This window comes from Gossypium arboreum, chromosome 10 (genome assembly GCF_025698485.1).
Source record: "Gossypium arboreum isolate Shixiya-1 chromosome 10, ASM2569848v2, whole genome shotgun sequence".
In the NCBI taxonomy this organism is placed as follows: domain Eukaryota; kingdom Viridiplantae; phylum Streptophyta; class Magnoliopsida; order Malvales; family Malvaceae; genus Gossypium; species Gossypium arboreum.
The window spans coordinates 96,013,981-96,033,955 of record NC_069079.1 but is presented as its reverse complement, the minus strand read 5'-3'; the positions used below and the strand labels follow the sequence as shown (position 1 = coordinate 96,033,955).

The 19,975-nt window shown below is 34.8% G+C and overlaps 1 non-coding gene across 1 annotated transcript; it reads left to right on the top strand.

The window, feature by feature from the left end:
* Window positions 1-12,273: 12,273 nt before the first annotated feature.
* Window positions 12,274-12,380, top strand: LOC128283015 (small nucleolar RNA R71). Its single transcript, XR_008273360.1, has one exon. It is a non-coding gene; the product is annotated as a small nucleolar RNA R71 (small nucleolar RNA).
* The last annotated feature ends 7,595 nt before the right edge of the window (window positions 12,381-19,975 follow it).

Genomic DNA, 19,975 nt, shown 5'->3' with positions numbered 1-19,975 from the left:
CTTCCAAAATGAGCTACTTCCATGGCCGATTATATTTCATCATTAACATATCTCATTTTCGAATCATATAATCAATATCACATACACATCACCCAAACACAAATCATACCTATCATATAACAAGCATAACAAAATAAACCAACCATGTCAAATATAACCATAATTTGTTCAAACCTTGAAACCGAACTTAACAAAATAAACAAGCCATTGAATGATTAGAACTTGAACTAACCACCCTCTTTATACATAATTTTCCAAGAATTTCAAGGTACTTACCTCTTCCAAACCCCAAAATTCTAAGTTTAATCTATGAGATAAGTAGAGTTTGAACTAATCATCTCAAACATGCATAGATTTTCAAGGATCATTCAATACATACCTCATTCTAGCCATCTTCTAAGCCAAAAATCAAGGCAACCAAACTTTCTTCTCCCTCCCTTTAGGCTACGGCAATGGAGGACAAGGATCAACCAACTTTTGATTCAATTTTCTCTATGACCGAATGCACATACCTCAAATTTTTAGCTTGCTATCTTGCCGAAATCCTCAAAACATATTTCTTCTTTCTTTCATTTTTTTTCGGTCAAGAAGAACAAAGAGGATGAAGCCTTTTTTTTTTTTTTTGGTTTTCATCATTTTCCCTTCCATTATTTTATTACCATGCTCCTTATTTTATCATTCCTCCCATGAAACACCAACATAACATGTTATGACATGTTTTGCCCATTACACTTTGTCCACCCTATTTGTCATGGCCGGCCACTACTAATTAGGGGGGAAATTGACATGCAAGTCCACCCTTTTTATTACATGCACTAATAGATCCTTATGTTTTGACCTATCACATTTCAAAAGTGTCACACATAAGTCCTATTGACTAAATTCACATGAAATTTACTAAATCAAAGCTTAAAACTTTCACACATTCATATTCACATATAATAAACATAAAATATGACGGCTAATCATTTTTATGACTCGATTTTGTGGTCCCGAAACCACTTTTCGTCTAGGGTCAAATTAGGGGTGTCACAATGAATGTCTATGTTTAAGTTCGGTAACGCCTCAAACCCTATCTCAGCGTCAAATATGGATAAGTGGTGTTACAACATTAGTCAGCTCTCGAACCTGTGGCTCTCGAATGGCATACACTCGAGTTGGTCCTCCCAACTCTGTCTAAATAATAGTAGCCTGTGTGGTAACTTTCGATCCAACTACTCGCCTAAAATTGCCCCTACCTTGGCCACGACCTTTGCTCGAAGTGGGTGTAGAAATCTAACGTTGAGAGACCCCAGCTCTCTTTGGATAGTCTCGCAACATATGCCCCATGAACCCACACTGAAGGCAAGCGCCAATCGTCCTCCAATACTCCCATGGATGCCTATGGTTACAATGATCGCATACCATCCATCTCATGCTCGAAACTCCTCCAGCACTAGCTACCATACTTGACTGCTGTCTAGGCTGACTCGACCTAGTATCTTGTTGAATAGCACCTTCAGACCTTAGAAAACTCCGACCCCTCTTAGGTTATCATTCTAATCTTTTCAAATACGCAGATGATCTTTTCCTGAACTCGCTTATCCTAAAACGCGGTGCCTCAATCAAAGTCTCCTCTACGGCTTTAGCTATTGGAACGAAGGAAATGTGCAAGTGTACACAATCACAACAAGTAATAAAGTGACAAGTAAATGTCGAGTTATCGTACCCACAGGGACTTCGAAAAGAATTATTTATGAATGTTATTTAAAACACTTTGGTGAAAAAATATTTTGTTTGAAAAGGGTGATTAAAAATTAAGATTTTAAACTAAGTAAACTAAAAAAATAAATCTCAAATGCACGATTTCAAAATATAATTTAATCAAGATGACATAATTGTGTTAATTTAATTACATTTCTTTAACTTGGAATTATTAAACTCATGTCTATGTTGTTACGAATAAATTCATGGCAACTTGGTAAATTGCTAACTTATGAACATATTCACCTACACAAATCCATTCATCTCTTAACATATCCCTATGTTAATTCAAACAATTAAACCAATTTTAATAAGCAAATATGTTATGGCTCATACATACTCATTAAATTGAACTAATCTCTTGCATATCCATATGTCAATTCAAACGATTAATTAAATCTAATAAGCACATAAAAGACTATGTGAGGTAATAAGGTATCCTTACCTTGAAACAGGTTAATCACAATAATCTTGCAAGTTATGCAAGGCAAGTGTATCGCTAGATACATTGCTAATTTAACCTTCAGCTACCTTAAAAGAATAAACATGCACTGATTAAGTATTGTGTCAATTAATTACAATTTCAATCCGTTTAAATAATTAATTCATTAGCTACCTCACAATTCTAATGCAAGAATAACTTAGGCATGATTTTACTTAATCAAGCATTTTACCGAGGCCTATAACAACATAAACACAATTTTAATAATTTAAGTAGATGAAATGCAATCAAACCAACACGAATTAAATTCAAGCTAATCTGATTCAATTAATCATTCCAACAACATAAATATTCATAGATATGTTCATCATAACAAGAACAAAAATTAAAGAGATAGGGAACAAGAATCAAATCTGGTGTTTTTCCGTGGCTTGACTAGGTTGCTCCGTTCTTCCTTCTTTTTTGTCCTTGCTGATCAAGGCTTCTAACACTCAATTGCTACTCCAAAATGGCTAAATAAGAACCCTTTCTAAAGTGGAGAAATCGGCACAAGAGCAAGGGACTTGGAATGGGAAAATGAGAGGAGAAAGTGAGATATGAGAGAAGAGATGTGAATGAATGAGGGATGCTTTGAATGATCAGCCAAGGGGGGTTTTTATAGCTGAATGTGGTAGATAAAATTTTCTAAAAATAGCAGCCAAAGAGCCACCCCTTGGCCGGCCATCTATGTGGCAAAGTTGATGGCTTCAACTTTGCTAAATATGGCTTGGGGCAAATCTTCAAAGCCATCAATTGTGCAGAGGCTGATTTGCAATTTCAACAAGGCTTCAAGGGCTTCTTTGCAGCTTAAATAATCAGCTAATGAGCTGAATTGGGTTAGCACTTGGATAGTTTTGGGCTGTCCTCTCCTTGGCCGGTTTGGTTCACTCTGTTCGATTCAATCGGACCATTTTCTCATAATTAATTAATAATAATTTATTAACCCAAATTAAATTGGATATAAACTAAAATTAATTAAATTATGAATTAATACACATAATTTTGGACCATCTTAGGTTGGAAATTAATTCGCCCTTCTCAGTTTTGTGCTTCTGGCAGTGTCTGCCGAGCCATTTTTCGTCCTTTGTACAAATCTGTCAAAAATAACCAAAATTCATCGAAAATAATTATAAAATTAACTAAATTTCAACATGTTCATATTTTAAGTGCACTTTAATTATTTTATAAAAATTAATTATTTTTCGACAAGAATTTAACCGAATTCGCATGAATTTAAGTTAAAAAGGGTATCAAAAAGTGTGTAAATTTTTGTGTTCCACACCCCCAAACTTAATTCATTGCTCATCCTGAGTAATGCACAAATTTTGAAAAGAATTTCTCAGAAACACCTTTGAAAATTCCTTCAAAACAACATTTTTCCCAAAATTATGAATTTAATATACTTATGCTCAATGACAAGAAATTTGATAGTTATGCTACTTAAGTATACATATCGTTCAAATTAATTAATCTCAACAACTATTATGATAACAAGAATTAGACTAAATTCTTCCTAATAAAGTCATGTTAAATCTTACCAATATAATTTTATTCTCTTTATTCAAGATTAAGCTGTAATCATTAAGTTTAACTTATGTCTTCATATGTTGTACGTAGCAATTTCTCTCCACTAATGTAGGTAGCATTGGAACTTTGAATCAATAGGTCTTTAATAAGGTTGTAACGTTGCTGGGCTTAAAGGTAGGTAAAAGATAGATAAATTTAGGCTTTTAAACCCTAGACTCAGCTAGCATCGGACATTCGAAATAATCACCTTCAATACATCAACTTTCTTTGCTTTCACATGCTCTTTTGTAGATCTTATTTTAGGAACTCATGCTCTTTTTTTTTCATTAGAGCATTTTGCTGAATGTACTACAATTTTAGAGCATTCGATACTTCTTTTCAATTCCCCCAAACTTATTTTTAAAGAATACTTCGAATAGTACTGAGTCTAGTATTTGAGACAATTTTAAGATAGTTAAGAGAGAAGTGATAGCTAAATTTGCAAGGGTTCAAATAAAATTAGGTGATATAGTCTCAAAGTTGGGTTTCAAAGGATAAAAATTTCATCATGGTTGGCTTGAAAGGCTCAAACGGTCCAAACAAAAGTTGCCTGAATCATTTCCAATCTGCCATGCTTCCTAGGATTTTGCCTCAAGAAACTACTAAGTCAATTCTAAAGATTTAAACTTTCATGCATGCCTAACTTTCATAAGGAACTAAAAATTTATGGTACGATTTGCATGCTTTATTAGAAATACATTCATATCATTATTAAGCTAACATAATAATTTATTGAAATACTAGAACTTTATTTATACTGAAGTTTAGCATACTTAACAAAATTTCAAATTATTGAACAAAATATATCCTAATCATAATTAAAAGAAAAATTTATTCTGAATGGAAATAATTCAAATTCAATTTTTCGGTCCCCCCACTTAAGATGAACAATGTCATCATTGTTTAAAATGAATAGATACTATAGACTAGGTAGGATTCTAGAAAAGAGGAGGTGGGTCAATCTGACTGCTTAAGTACCAAGCTCTCTCTAGATCTAATCCTAGACATGTATATACCTATTGCCACACTTTATACTTTGCGACTTGTTCATTATTCATGATTTCCATGTCATGTTTTATTATGTGAAAAATAAAAATTCCTAATTAAACTTAATCCTAAAATGACCTAAGAACAGAAATAAAATAACGTCAAGATCCCCCCTTTTATTTATTTGCAGAGCCTTCTGAATTTGACTCATCTTTTGTTCCATCATTATTGCCTTTGCATGAATCACTTCACTCCTTCTTCAATAAAGGACTCCATGGTTCAAATATAAAACCAGGAAATTCAGGCACAAAAATAAATGGGTCATTGTAAATTTTCTTAAGAGCACTTCTCATCGAGTCATCCTTTATTTTTGAGTATCTCTAGTAAGCTTGTTGCTGCCATTGTGTATGCTGTATTATGTCCATCAATTTTGACAGCTCATCTCAAAGATCTGGGCTAGGCGGTTGAGCTCTGAACATTGAAGTTTCACCATCAGGTTCAACTTCTGGTTCCAGTGGTTCCACCTTATCAGGGACTTCTACCGATTGTATTGGTTCTATCTCTGTGGGATCTTCTTCCTCTTCCTTGGGATCCTCACTTTCTTTAATTCACTACTGTAAAACAGAATCTCCAGCTATTCGGTAGAGGTTGCAATCTATGATTGTGCCCTGGCTATAGCCTATCTTCTTTACGTTTGTAAGAATTTTAGCTTTCAAGCACAAATTTGTTATCGTAAAGGGAAAGTAGGCTGGGCCAGTACATCTAACGGCACAATTCTGCATCTCTCTCAGGATGATTTTTCCCACATCAATGGTCTTTCCAGTTAAAATCGAGTATAATAAGATCATTCACTCTAATGAAATTGTAGTCCCATGTGAGCTAGGCATAAGGCTGAAACAGATGAAATAGAACCACACCTTTGCGAGTAGTGTCAGATATTCTCTTTGACAAGTGTGGATTCCTTGCTTTGACACAATCCACTTAGAACCTAGAACTGTAACTTCCTCGAGAATTTCTTGCAAATTTTCAGGCTTTATATTGCTCATCAAGGAAGAATATCATCATTTTCGAAATCAGGCAATTCAAAGAACTCATTAATAGCTTTTGAAGTTATTGGCAACTTGATTCTATGAACTGGAACTTCTATCAACTCGCTTGAGTTTAAATTCGCATAGAATTCGTGAACTAGTTCTACTAGGTCTCTTTTTACAAAATAACTCCCAATTGAGGGTTTCAGCAACTTGACGAATATGTGCCATAAAGTCTTTGTAGTTGCTCCGTTTCAATGTAAAGCCTTTCTCTGGATGCATCTGTTGATTTTTTAAGATACTCTCGTATATTGCTTTGGCTTCTTCACAATTGAACTTGTTTTGTGTTTCATCAATTTGGGCGCAGGCACGAGTTCTCTTGCGAGGCATGATTAACCTAAAAAAGATGGGGAAAAATTATTTTCTCAAAAATTTAATTAAATAAAAATTATTAATGATTCAATAAATTGAAAAATTAAATAAATAAATAAAATTAAAATTTAGGAGCAAACATTTGTCTTACCATCCTTTCTATAAAAATTAAGAACTCCTAAAAATAATTAATGAAAAAAAGAGGTCAATTTAGGGAAGGTTGGAGGGTTATCGGGTAAGGGGCTTGGTGTAGGTGTGTGACACACAAGTGCTGGAGGGTTGCTGGAGTGCGCGGTTGGATGGGCAAGGAGCAGGCAGCAGCGCGCAAGCTAAGCTGAGAGCTAGCAGTAGTGTGTGAGCAGCGTGTGGGACCTTCGACAAGCAAGCCTGGCGTGCATTGAAGCTAGACGTACGCAGGTGAAGTGCCTAGGAGCTGCTGTTGGGGCTTGGAGGTGCGGCGTGTAATTGAGTCAGAAATTCTTGGCCGAGCAATGTGCAACTAAGAGCTTGCGGTACTTGGTGTTTTAGGGGTTTGAGTGATGGATGAACGGGAAGATGGGTGAAATTTATAGAGGAAGGAATACGAATTAGAGTAGAATTCTTAGAACAATTTAATCAATAAAGAATTCTAAGTTCTAATCCTATACAAAGTTAACAACAATTAATAATTAAATATATGCATATTAAATTATTAATGCTATTAATTTATTTAAACAAAATGAAATATGATTAAAACTAATCCTAATTCTATGCTAAATTGATAAAAATTAATATATAAATTATAATAGATATAATTATATATTAAAGATTATCATCTTATTATTATTTGAAAAAAATTTATCAAATAAAATATGATTAAATTAACACTAATCATAACTCTATATAAAGTTGATGATAATTAATATATATATAATAGTTATAATTATATATTAATAATTATCATCTTTTTTATTAAACTAAAAACATTTACTCTAGAAGCCTTTTGAAAATATTTACAAAAGAGGCATCTAATTTTTATTATTTACAAAAAGAGCTACCAAATTTTAAAAATATTTCAATTAAGTCCCTAGACTTAATGAAAATTTGAAATTAAGCTACAATTTAAAACTTGGATCAAAATTGACCCTTTTATTTGAAAAACCAAAAATTTAATTTTCTACTTAGGGAATAATTTCTCGAAAAATTATGTTAAAATCAATTCCCATGAAAGATTGGAGGGGTCACAAGCGGTCTCCTTAAGTTCCAATCTCCTAGACAGAATTTATTTAAACATACTAATCCCAAAAATATACCCTAAATCATTTATTAAAAAGGAAAATAAGAAAATTTAAACATCTGATAAAATGAACGAAATTTGATTCCTTTAAGTCTTATCTCCCCAGTAATGTTTTAGACGCTGAGCATTAACTTGAAAATTACCTCCCTTACCTTGGAGTTCAACAACTCCGTATGGATAGACGCGATGAATCGTAAATGGATCGAACCAACGTGATTTTAGGTTACCTGGAAAGAACCTTAATCTGGAATTAAAATAACAAGACTTGTTGACCTGCTTCAAATTGTCGAACTCAAATGTGCTTGTCATTCTATTTCTTAAGTCTCTCCTTGAGTAATTTGGCATTTTCGTTCGAGAACATTCGAAATTCCTCTAGCTCATTGAGTTGGAGCATCTATTTCTTTTTAGCAAGCTTAAGATCCAAGTTGAGTTGTCAAATGGCCCAATGAGCTTTGTGCTCTAACTCCAAGGGTAGATGACAGGCTTTCCCAAAGACCAACCTGTACGGTGACATCCCTAAAGGTGTCTTGTATGTTGTTCTGTAAGCCCATAAAGCATTATCCAGTCTTTTGGACCAATCTCGTCGGTTCAGGCAAACTACCTTCTCAAGTATGCCTTTGATCTCCTTGTTCACCAGTTCAGCTTGCCCATTCGTCTGCAGATGGTAAATTGTAGTGACCTTGTGTTTCACTCCATGTTTATCTAATAACCATTTCAACCACTTGTTCACAAAATGGGAGTCTTCATCACTGATAATAGCTCTTGGGGTTCAAACCATGTGAATACGTGTTTCTGCAAAAACTTCATCATAACCCTAGCATCATTTGTCGGATAAGCTTCAGCCTCGACCCACTTAGACACATAGTCTACTGCTACCAATATATACTTGTGACCAAAGGACGGAGGGAAAGGACCAAGAAAGTCAATACCCCATACATCGAACAATTCTACCTCAATGATATTTGTTCGAGGCATCTCATTTCTGTTGGTGACATTTCCAACCCTTTGACATCGATCACAACTCTTTACGTAAGCATATGTATCCTTGAATAGTATTGGCCAAAAGAATCTGGCTTGCAATACTTTGGCCACAGTACAAGTACCTTCGAAGTGTCCCCCACTCGAAACTGAGTGACAGTGGTATAAAATCTTTTGTACTTCTTCTTCTGCCACACATCTCTTGATCATTTGATTTGTGCACTTTTTAAACAAATATGGCTCTTTCCAGAAATAGTACTTCACATCGTGAAGAAACTTTTTCCTTTGTTGATATGTCTTATCAATCGACATCAAACCATAAGCTAAATAGTTAGCAATATTAGCATACCAAGGGGTATTATGGACATGATTTACCTTAGTATGTGTTCATCTGGAAATGTTTCCTGAATTGGTATAAGAGGAGAATTCCCTTCTTGCGGCTCCAATCGGGATAAGCGATCTGCTACTTGATTTTTTACTCCCCTTCGATCTTGAATTTTTAGATCAAATTCTTGAAGTAGAAGTAACCATTGGATCAACCTCAGCTTAGCGTACTTCTTGGATAGTAAGTACTTAATCGCCAAGTGGTCCGTATAGACAGTTACCTTGGTACCTATAAGATAAGATCAAAACTTGTCAAAAGCAAACACAATAGCAAGTAAGTCTTTCTCTGTTACCGTATAATTCAGTTGAGCTCCTGTCAGAGTTCGACTTGCGTAGTAGATGGGATGAAAAACTTTGTTTCTTCTCTAACCCATGACAGCTCCTATCACGAAGTCACTTGCATCACACATCAATTCAAATGGCAAATACCAGTTTGGTGTGATGATTATGGGTGTCGTAACTAACCGACTCTTAAAATATTTGAAAGCTCTTAAGCACTCTTCATCAAATTTGAACGACATGTTCTTCGCATAAAGGTTCAGGAATTTTGGAGAAGTCTTTGATGAATCTTCGATAGAAACTGACATGGGCCAAAAAGCTCCTAACACCCTTTACAGATGTTAGAGGTGGGAGTTTCTCTATAACATCTACCTTTGCTTTATCAACCTCTATTCCATGTCTTGTTATCCGATGCCCTAGAACAATACCTTCCCGTACCATAAAATGGCACTTTTCCTAGTTGAGTACTAGGTTTCTTTCTTTGCATTACCTTAATACCTTCACTAGATTGGCTAGGCAATCATCATAAGTATCTCCAAATATTGAAAAATCATCCATAAAAACTTCCAAATACTTCTCAACCATGTCAGTAAAAATAGACATCGTACATGTTCGAAATGTAGCAGGTGCATTACTTAAACGAAATGGCATGCGTCTAAATGCAAATGTACTGTACGGGCGGGTGAATGTTGTCTTGTGTTGATCTTCTGGTGCTACTGTAATTTGATTATACCCCAAGTATCCATCGAGAAAACAGTAATAATCTTGCCCTGAGAGTCTAACTAGCATCTGGTCCAAAATAGTAAAGAAAAGTGATCTTTCCTAGTTGCCTTGTTCAGCTTCTGGTAATCGATGTAAATTCTCCATCCCGTAACTGTTCTAGTTGGTATCAGCTCGTTATTTTCATTTTCAACGACCGTGATACCTCCTTTCTTTGGCATACACTAGACCAGACTTACCCATCAACTGTCTAAGATGGGGTAGATAATAACTGTATCTAACCACTTGATGATTTTTTTCTTGACTACGTCCTTCATGATGGGGTTCAGTCTTCATTGTTCATCAATCGTCCCTTTTTTGCCATCTTCCAAGATAATTTTGTGCATGTATACATATGGACTAATACCGTGAATATCGGCTATGGTCCATCCGATAGCCTTCTTGAATTGTTTCAACACCAGGATGAGTTTCTCTTCTTACTCACTAGTTAATTTTGTTGAAACAATCACATGTAAAGTAGAAGCTTTACCTAAATAAACATATTTCAAATGTGCAGGTAGTACCTTGAGTTCTAATTTGGGTGGCTCATCAGTTGACGCTTTTGGTTGGACATAATCCCTTTTCTCTGATTCTAAAGATTGAAAACGGGATTGCAGATTAGATCCCTTTTTATTAGCTTCTAATAACACTAAGTATTCGTCCTCCTTTTCATCATTCGAAGGATCTGATGTCAAAATTTGTTCCAATGGATCCTCAACATAGTTGAGCTCCTTGTCTATTATTAAATCCTCTAAATCGAATACTACAGAACAATCATCAATTGTTCCAGGAAATTGCATAGATTTAATAATATTAAATGTTACCTGATCATCCTGAACATGCATAGTAAGCTCGCCCTTCTGCACATCAATAAGGGTCCTTCCGGTTGCTAAAAATGGTCTTCCTAAAATAATTGGCTCTTCTTTGTCTGCTTCAAAGTCTAGAATAACAAAATCAACAGGGAAGATAAATTTATCTACACGTACCAATACATCATCGATTTTTCCTTTTGGATGTGCTAAGGATCGATCTACTAATTGAAGTGTAACCGTAGTAGGTCTAACTTCACCTATCCCCAACTTCCTAAATATTGACATAGGCATCAAGTTAATACTCGCACCTAAGTCACATAATGCCTTACCACAATACGTTGCTCCAATGTTGCAAGGTATGGTAAAATATCCAGGATCCTTCAACTTTGGGGGTAATTTGTCTTAAAGATATGCACAATATTCCTTCGTCAGAGCTACCATCTCAAATTCTCCAAGTCTTCATTTTTTGGATAGGATATCCTTTATGAATTTGACATAGTTCGGCATTTGCTCAAATGCTTCAACCAACGGGATGTTGATATGAAGTTGCTTGAGTACGTCTAGTAACTTCTTGAATTGAATCTCCTGCTTCTGCTTTTGAATTCTTTGAGCGTAGGGTGGTGGTGGTTTCTTTACTGGAACTGGTTGATTCGTCTTCTATGGCAATTTTGCATTTAATGGAGTTGTTAGTTGATCAGAATTAGCTGGTTCTGAAATTACCTTATCGGGTCAACACTCGGTTGAACTTTCTCTGAATCTTGAGTGTCAGTTTGCTCCTTTTCAGCTTCAATAGTGTTGGGCTCTACTATCTTTCCACTCCTCAATATCAACGCTTTGCAATGCTCCTTCCCCAAATTCCTCGGATTCTCCGTATCACTAAGTAAAGCACCTGGTGGTCAGTTTTTAAGTTTAGTTGCAAGCTGACCCATTTTTTTTTCTAGGTTTTTCAATGTAGTTGCTTGGCTTTGGATAAAGGCATCATTCTTAGCCATGTATACCTTCAAAAAAATTTTTAAGCCATTGGATGGTTCAGCTTGGGTTGGTTTCTGAACTTGTTGGGAAAAACTAGGCGACTGGGTTGGTCTAGGTTGGGCGTAAGTGTTACTGGTTCCAACCCCTTGGTTACTCCAGGAAAAGTTCAGGTGGTTTAGCCACGGTGGGTTACAGAAATTGGATTGTAGTCCTTGCCTTCCTCGATTTTGGTTTTGGTTACCTATGTATTACATGGATTCTGGGTTTGATGGATATTCTTCAAACAAATGTCCTTCCTCACAATAGGCACAGGCTATATTTTCAAATTGGTTAGGTGGCTGTGCTGCAAAACTATTAGACCCATTAGTAGTAAGATTTTTTAACATTGAGGATATTGATGAAACCTGAGATACGAGTGAAGTGAGAGCATATACTTCATGTATTCCAGTAACTCGTCTTCCTGACGCTGCTCGATTGGTTGGCCATTGATAATTGTTACTAGCAATCCTCTCAATGATTTCATAAGCTTTATTATAAGACTTAGAAAGGAGAGCACCGTTAGCAGAAGCGTCCATTACCACCCTCGTGTGAGCATTGAAACCATTCTAAAATGTCTCAAGTTGGATGCAATGTGGGATTCCATGATGAGGGCACTTCTGTAATAACTCTTTGTACATTTCTCATGCCTCATACAAGGACTCATCACCCATTTGTTGGAAAGCAGTGATCTCGTTCCTCAACTTAGCATTCTTGCTAGGCGAGAAATACTTCATAAATAATCTTTCTACTAACTCTTGCCATGTGGAAATTGAATTCGGTGGCAATGAGTTCAACTAGGCTCGAGCTCTGTCCCTTAGTGAATATGGCAATAGCTTCAATCGTAATGCATCTTTGGGTACTCTGGCTAACTTGAAAGAATCACTCACCTCAAAAAATAGTCTTAAGTGTAGGTTCGGTAGGCATTCCACTGAATTGGCCCATAGTTTGAAGCATTTGGAACATAACTGGCTTCAGCTCGAACTGTTGTGCCTCAATTTTAGGTCTCCTAATACTAGGATTAAGATCATGAAACACTGGCACGGCGTACTACCGTAAAACTCTATGCCTATCAACAGCAGGGTTTGCTCCGTTTCCTTGATTTGGACTTTCAAAGTTCATCTCTTCGGTCCTTCTCTGATTTGCTAGTCTTCTTCGCTGTAGAAAAGTTCTTTCTATCTCAAGGTCTACAAGGAGTAGGTCAATAATTCAGTAAATACTAATAAACACCTAAAATAATCACAGAAAAATTAAATAAGTTAAAGTTTGAATAGAAAAAAAATAAACCAAAATGCAAAACTAACAAATTCACTAATAATGACTTTATAAAACAGTCCCCGGCAATGGTGCCGAAAACTTGGAACGAAGGAAATGTGCAAGTGTACACAATCGCAACAAGTAATAAAGTGACAAGTAAATGTCAATTTATCGTACCCACAGGGACTACGGAAACAATTATTTATAAATGTTATTTAAAACACTTTGGAGAAAAAATATTTTGTTTGAAGAGGATGATTAAAAACTAAGATTTTAAACTAAGTAAACTAAAGAAATAAATCTCAAATGCACGATTTCATAACATGATTTAATCTAGATGACATAATTGTGTTGATTCAATTACATTTCTTTAACTTAAAATTATTAAACTCATGTCTATGTTGTTACGAATAAATTCACGGCAACTCGGTAAATTGCTAACTTATGAACATATTCACCTACACAAATCCATTTATCTCTTAACATATCCCAATGTTAATTCAAACGATTAAATAGATTTTAATAAGCAAACATGTTATGGCACATACATATCATGAAATTGAACTAATCTCTTGCATATCCCTATGTCAATTCAAACGATTAATTAAATCTAATAAGCACATAAAAGGCTATGTGAGGTAACAAGGTATCCTTACCTTGAAACAGTTTAATCACAATAATCTTGCAAGTTATGCAAGGCAAGTGTATCGCTAGATACATTGCTAATTTAACCTTCAGCTACATTAGAAGAATAAACATGCACTGATTAAGTATTTTGTCTATTAATTATAATTTCAATCCGTTTAAATAATTAATTCATTAGCGACCTCACAATTCTATTGCAAGAATAACTTAGGCATGATTTTACTTAATCAAGCATTTTACCAAGGCCTATAACAGCATAAACATAATTTTAATAATTTAAACAGATGAAATGCAATCAAACCAACAAAAATTAAATTCAAGCTATTCTGATTAAGTTAACAATTCCAACAACGTAAATTTTCATAGATATGTTCGTCATAACAACAACAAAAATTAAAGAGATAGGGAACAAGAATCAAATCCGGTGTTTTTCCATGGCTTGACTAGGTTGCTCCGTTCTTCCTTCTTTGTTGTCCTCGCCAATCAAGGATTCTATGAACACCCAATTTCTGCTCCAAAATGGTTGAAGAAGAACCCTTTTTCAAGGGGAGAAATCGACACAAGAGCAAGGGACTTGGAATGGGAAACTGAAAGGAGAAAGTGAGAGAGTAGAGAAGAGATGTGAATGAATGAGGGATGCTTTAAATGATCAGCCAAGTGAGAGAGTAGAGAAGAGATGTGAATGAATGAGGGATGCTTTAAATGATCAGCCAAGGGGGGTTTTTATAGCTGAATGTGGCAGCTAAAATTTGCTAAAAATAGCAGCCAAAGAGCCACCCCTTGGTCGGCCATCCATGTGGCAAAGTTGATGGCTTCAACTTTGCTAAATATGGCTTGGGGCAAATCTTCAAAGCCATCAATTGTGGAGGGGTTAATTTGCAATTTGAACATGCAATTTAAACAAGTCTTCAAGGGATTCTTTGCAGTTAAATAATCAGCTAATGAGCTAAATTGGGTCAGCACATGGACGGTTTTGGGCTGTCCTCTCCTTGCCCGGTTCGGTTCACTCGGTTCGGTTCAATCGGACCATTTTTTCATAATTAATTAATAATAATTTATTAACCCAAATTAAATTGGATATAAATTAAAATTAATTAAATTATGAATTAATACACATAATTTTGGACCATCTTAGGCTAGAAATTAATTCACCTCGATACTTCAAATTGCTTCTCGATTTTCTGCTTTTGGTAGTGTCCGCCGAGCCATTTTTCGCCCTTTGTGCAAATCTGTCGAAAATAACCAAAATTCATCAAAAATAATTATAAATTTAACTAAATTTCAAAAATGTTCATTTTAAGTGCACTTTAATTATTTTACAAAAATTAATTATTTTTTGACAAGAATTTAACTGAATTCGCATGAATTTAAGTTAAAAAGGGTATCAAAAAGTGTGTAAATTTTTGTTTTCCAGCTATCACCACCAGCTCATCGAAATGTTCCATGTTATAGGCCACATGATAAACCCTGATCCCTTAGTTCAACCGAAATAAAAAACTCTTACAGCAGTCCTTCTCAAAGAAGACCATCTCCGACGCGTACTAACAGAGCCACACTGTAACACCCCTAACCCATATCCGTCGTCGGAATAGAGTTATGAGGCATTACCGGATAATACACATTATTCATATACATTTATGCATTCATGATCAAAATACATTCAAATCATTCACATTGTCCCTTATAAGGCTCTACGAGACCTTAAAACATGTTTAAAAGTGGTTTAGGACTAAACTGATAACATTTGCAAACATTGAGAAACTTATAAAATTTTCACAAATTCAGGGGTCACACGCCTATGTGAACAGGACGTGTGCCTCACACAGCCACAGACACGCCCGTGTCACAAACCATGTAAAAACAGGGCATACATACTGACTTGCACCACATGGCCGAGGACACGCCCATGTGCTAGGCCGTGTGAAATCTAGAGGGGTTACTAACTTGTCCACGCGGCCGGCCACACGCCCATGTACCAGTCTATGTGCCACACACGTTCAGTAGATATGTCCATGTGTCTAGGTCGTGTCAAACCTGTAGGATATACTAACTTAATTTCGAAGGGTACCCTAGGGGACACACGACCATGTAGCATGATCGTGTCGCACACGACTGAGACACACGTATATGTCTCTACCCATGTAACAATCCGATTTAGATCCTATTCAGAACAATAGTTTTAGGACCACAAATCCCAGTCAACAAAATATTTTAATATTATTTTCTGTGTTTAAAGCATGTTAATTTATATATGTGAAATTTTCGTGATTTAATTTTATCGTTTGTGTGCTTGATTTAATAAAATAGCCTTAATCGCGTAAAATGTAAAAATGGGTAACTAATTGTTAAAGTGTTGAATTGATGTGTTCTTTTACTGTGGGGTCCTTATGTTTACAATATACCATTGAAATTATGGATGGACAAAAATACCTAAGGTTAGTGGATTTTAAATGAAATTAAAAAGGCTATTTTGGTAAATTATGAAATAATATGTAATATAATAAAACATAAATTAAAAGCCATGCATTTTGTTCATCTTTTCGGCTGAAACTTGAGAAAGAAAAAGGGATTTTAAGCTTTCAAACATTCGACCTTGTCCAAGCTTGATTCAAGGTTAGTTTTTTCTCGGTTTTTGATAATTTTTACGTTTTTGAGATCGTTACTTCGAGTACTAGCTAGCCCATGCTTCAATTTTTGAATTTGATGATATATTCATGAATTGCCATTGTTGATAGCTTGATGATTTTTGTGTTTGATGATGGAAAATAAATATATGTTGTTAGATTGTCAAGTTCAATTAAGTGATTTTTGATAAAAATGTCTATTTAGGACTAAATTATGAACTTTGTAAATTAAGGGGTCAAAATGTGAAATAAATGAAACATATGGGCTTATATGGGCTAGGGGTAAATTCGGCCTAACATGGGTGTATTCAAATTTTGAAAATTTTGTGTTTTGTGAAATAGAGACTGAATTGTGAAAAATGTGAAATGTGAGAGGAAAAAGTGTAATTTTCCCATTTATGTGTTTTTGGATGAATTTGATTGAATATTTGATTAAATAAGTTTAATTTATATTAATTTAGATCAAGAAAAGAGAAACTTGTACTTGGATCGGGGAAAATCTAAAGTTGTTGAATAGTCGACCCGGTCTGTTCGTCTTTGTACGAGGTAAGTTTATAAGTAAATATATGTCATTAAATTCAATTGTATATATTATATTTGTGCTGAATTAAACTATTGCTTGTATATATATGTTCAAGATGAATTTGTTTAAGTATAGAGAAGTATTTATAAGCCTAAATCGATCGAGTTACGACGTCTAAAAGTCCCGTGCAAACCTTAGGAATAGTTAGGATACATATGTCATGACATAGGATTTCGATATGTGACTTCGTGTAAGACCACGTCTGGGAAGTTGGCATCAATTTATGATTTGTGAGTAAGACCCTGTCTGGGACAGTGGCATCGTTATGTGGTTACATGTAAGACCACGTCTGCGACATTGGCGTTGTACGAGTTTAACCTTATTAATTCTGAATGGTTCAACGGGCAATATCGAGTTAAGATCGAATGTGAAATTCAGCTAAAAAGTCAGGCATGTACTAAGTTAAATGATTGAGTAGTAAGGTAAGTATATTCTTTATATGAATATATGAAATGTGTATTTTGAAAGTGAGAGTCAAATATGCTTAGAATTATATGCGTATTCGGCCAAGTGGAAAAATAATGTTGAAGTATATGTATGGATATTTGAAGTTGTAAGCTTGATAATTGTATCTGTGGTTATGGTTACTATGATTAGGTTTAATTAAATTGAATTATGAATGCCATTGAAATGATTTATTTGCTTATGACTTACTAAGTTATTCAAGCTTACTCTGTGTGCGTATGTTCTTTGTTTTTATAGATTTTGAAAGCTAGTTACGAGCTCAGGGATCGTCAGAAAAATCTGTCACACTATCAATCACTTTTGTGGTATTTTATAAGTTTAAACTTAAACCTATGGCATGTATAGGCTAGTTATTATGTTTGGTTTTGAAGTTTGTATATATTAAAGCCATGCTAAAATGGCTAGAAATGATGTTTAAGCTTAGGTGATTTCGGTTATAATATACATATATCTGTGATGTGTTTGGTACAATTTTCAATTGTAGTTTGATATATTACATGAGTAATACATATGTTATATGTGTGTGATGTGTTTGGAAAATGTTTGAGGCTTAAAGTAATGTTTCGTAAAGCTCATGATTGTTCATTTGGTAAATTTGATAGATGTGCTTGATGAATTATGGCAAATGACATATAAGTTGATTAGGTAATGTCTACGTTATATGTTCATGTAATTAATTTGGTTATTTGTGAGTTGAATGGTAGGTTGTTCAATGTAAGAGTATAATCGGCTAAACTTAGTTAAAATAAAAGGTATATGCTTACGATATATTCACATATGAATTAGCTATTTTGGTTTGGTCATAGATAGCAATGAGTGAATAAAAATTTTAAAAAGTTATATTGAAGTTATTTTGAATGACCAAATGTTGGGTAAATGTTGGATAATGAGTATGTCATTTTAGGTATGGTAATAAGCATGCGAAATAGATGTACTTTTTGGTCGTTGTGTGTGCTCAAAATGGTTAACTTTTATTATGGTCATATGCGCATAAATGATTATAATAGAATAGGTACATTTGGTCATTTGGTAACTATGTTTAGATATAGTTTATTAATATTAGTAAATATGCACATGTAGTATAAGCAACTATGGTATGTTCGGTCATATTGTAATGTTGCTATGATACATATGTTTTATTTGATTCAATATGCGCATGGTCTAATGACTAGAAAAAAAGGTTTGCTTATTCTTAAATGATATTTATTTAAGTGTAGTATATGTAAATGTTTGATTATTTCCATGTGGATGTTTTTACTTAAAATAATGTGTAAAGCATGTTTATTCATATTGACTAATGTCCATGTCGCATATGTGAGTGATATTTAAGTTAAGTAATATGGCTCATTTAGTTTTTAAAACGTGCATGTGTATTGATTATGAAGTGGTATATTTAATAATAAGCTAATGTTTTAATCATTTTATCTCATGCTCAGTAATGTTAATTAAATATACATGATTGAATATAAGTATGTATTAAATGATAAAATTAGCAATTGTATTAAAACTTCGAAATTTCTAGCCGAAATAAGAGTTTTTCTTGTAGATGAATTACAAAGTATGGAATATAATAAATGTTTGTTTGATTTGTGATATGACTAGTAATGCCTCGTAACCCTATTTCGGCGACGAATATAGGTTAGGGGTGTTACATTTGATTGGTATTAGAGCTACGATTTAGTCGATTCTAGGACAACGTAGCTTGTTTGAGTCTAGCTATACATGCCATATTTATAAATTGTGATAATTTGATGATTCCTGACAATTAAAATGTGTTTTTGTATAGTAAATGGATCCCGATCGAGCCGTAGCAGTTAACATGGAAAGTAATGCGCCGCTCCTACTCAAGGGGCAGTGCCGGCTAATTCTATGCCGGCTTCAAGTAGCCACGAGGGAGAGGCTTTCTTCCAGATGATGAACAAATGGTTTACACAGTATATCCGGACAAATTAGGTTGTTCAACAACCCCCACCCCCGCCTAATCCTTCTTAGATACCCGTGGTACCTCAAGTTATTGATCTGATGAGATTAAATAAGCCCCCGTTGATAAAATCAGAAAACACGAGGATGAAGATTTCAGAGCCACTATTGATGATCATGCAGAGCGAGCTGAATTTTGGCTTGATAATACTATTCGCGTATTTGATGAGCTATCTTGTACCCCTGACGAGTGTATAAAATGTGTTATATCCTTACTTTGAGATTCTGTGTATCACTGGTGCAATACATTAATATCAATAGTTTCGAAAGAATAGGTGACCTGGGAGTTTTTTGAGACTGAATTCTGTAAGAAATACATCAGTCAGAGATTCATTGATAAAAAACACAAAGAATTCCTCGAGTTGAAACAGGGTTGTATGACCATAACAGAGTATTAAAGGGAATTCGTGAGACTCAGCAGATATGCCTGGGAATGTGTTTCGACTGAAGCTATAATGTGTAAAATATTTGAAGACGGGTTGAATAAAGTCATTAAGCTGTTAGTCGGGATACTTGAAATAAAAGAGTTCGTTGTACTAGTCGAGTGAGCATGCAAAGCCGAAGAGCTCGGGAAAGAGAAAAGAAAATCTGACTTTGAAGTTAGAGATTCACGAAAAAGATCGTCGGGTAAAACATTTCAGTCAGCATCAAAGAAACTTCGAGGTGATTTTAGCCATTCAAAGGCTACTGCGGGCTATTCTAGACATGATCGAGATAGACCACCTGTGAGTTTGAGAGCTACCTCAGT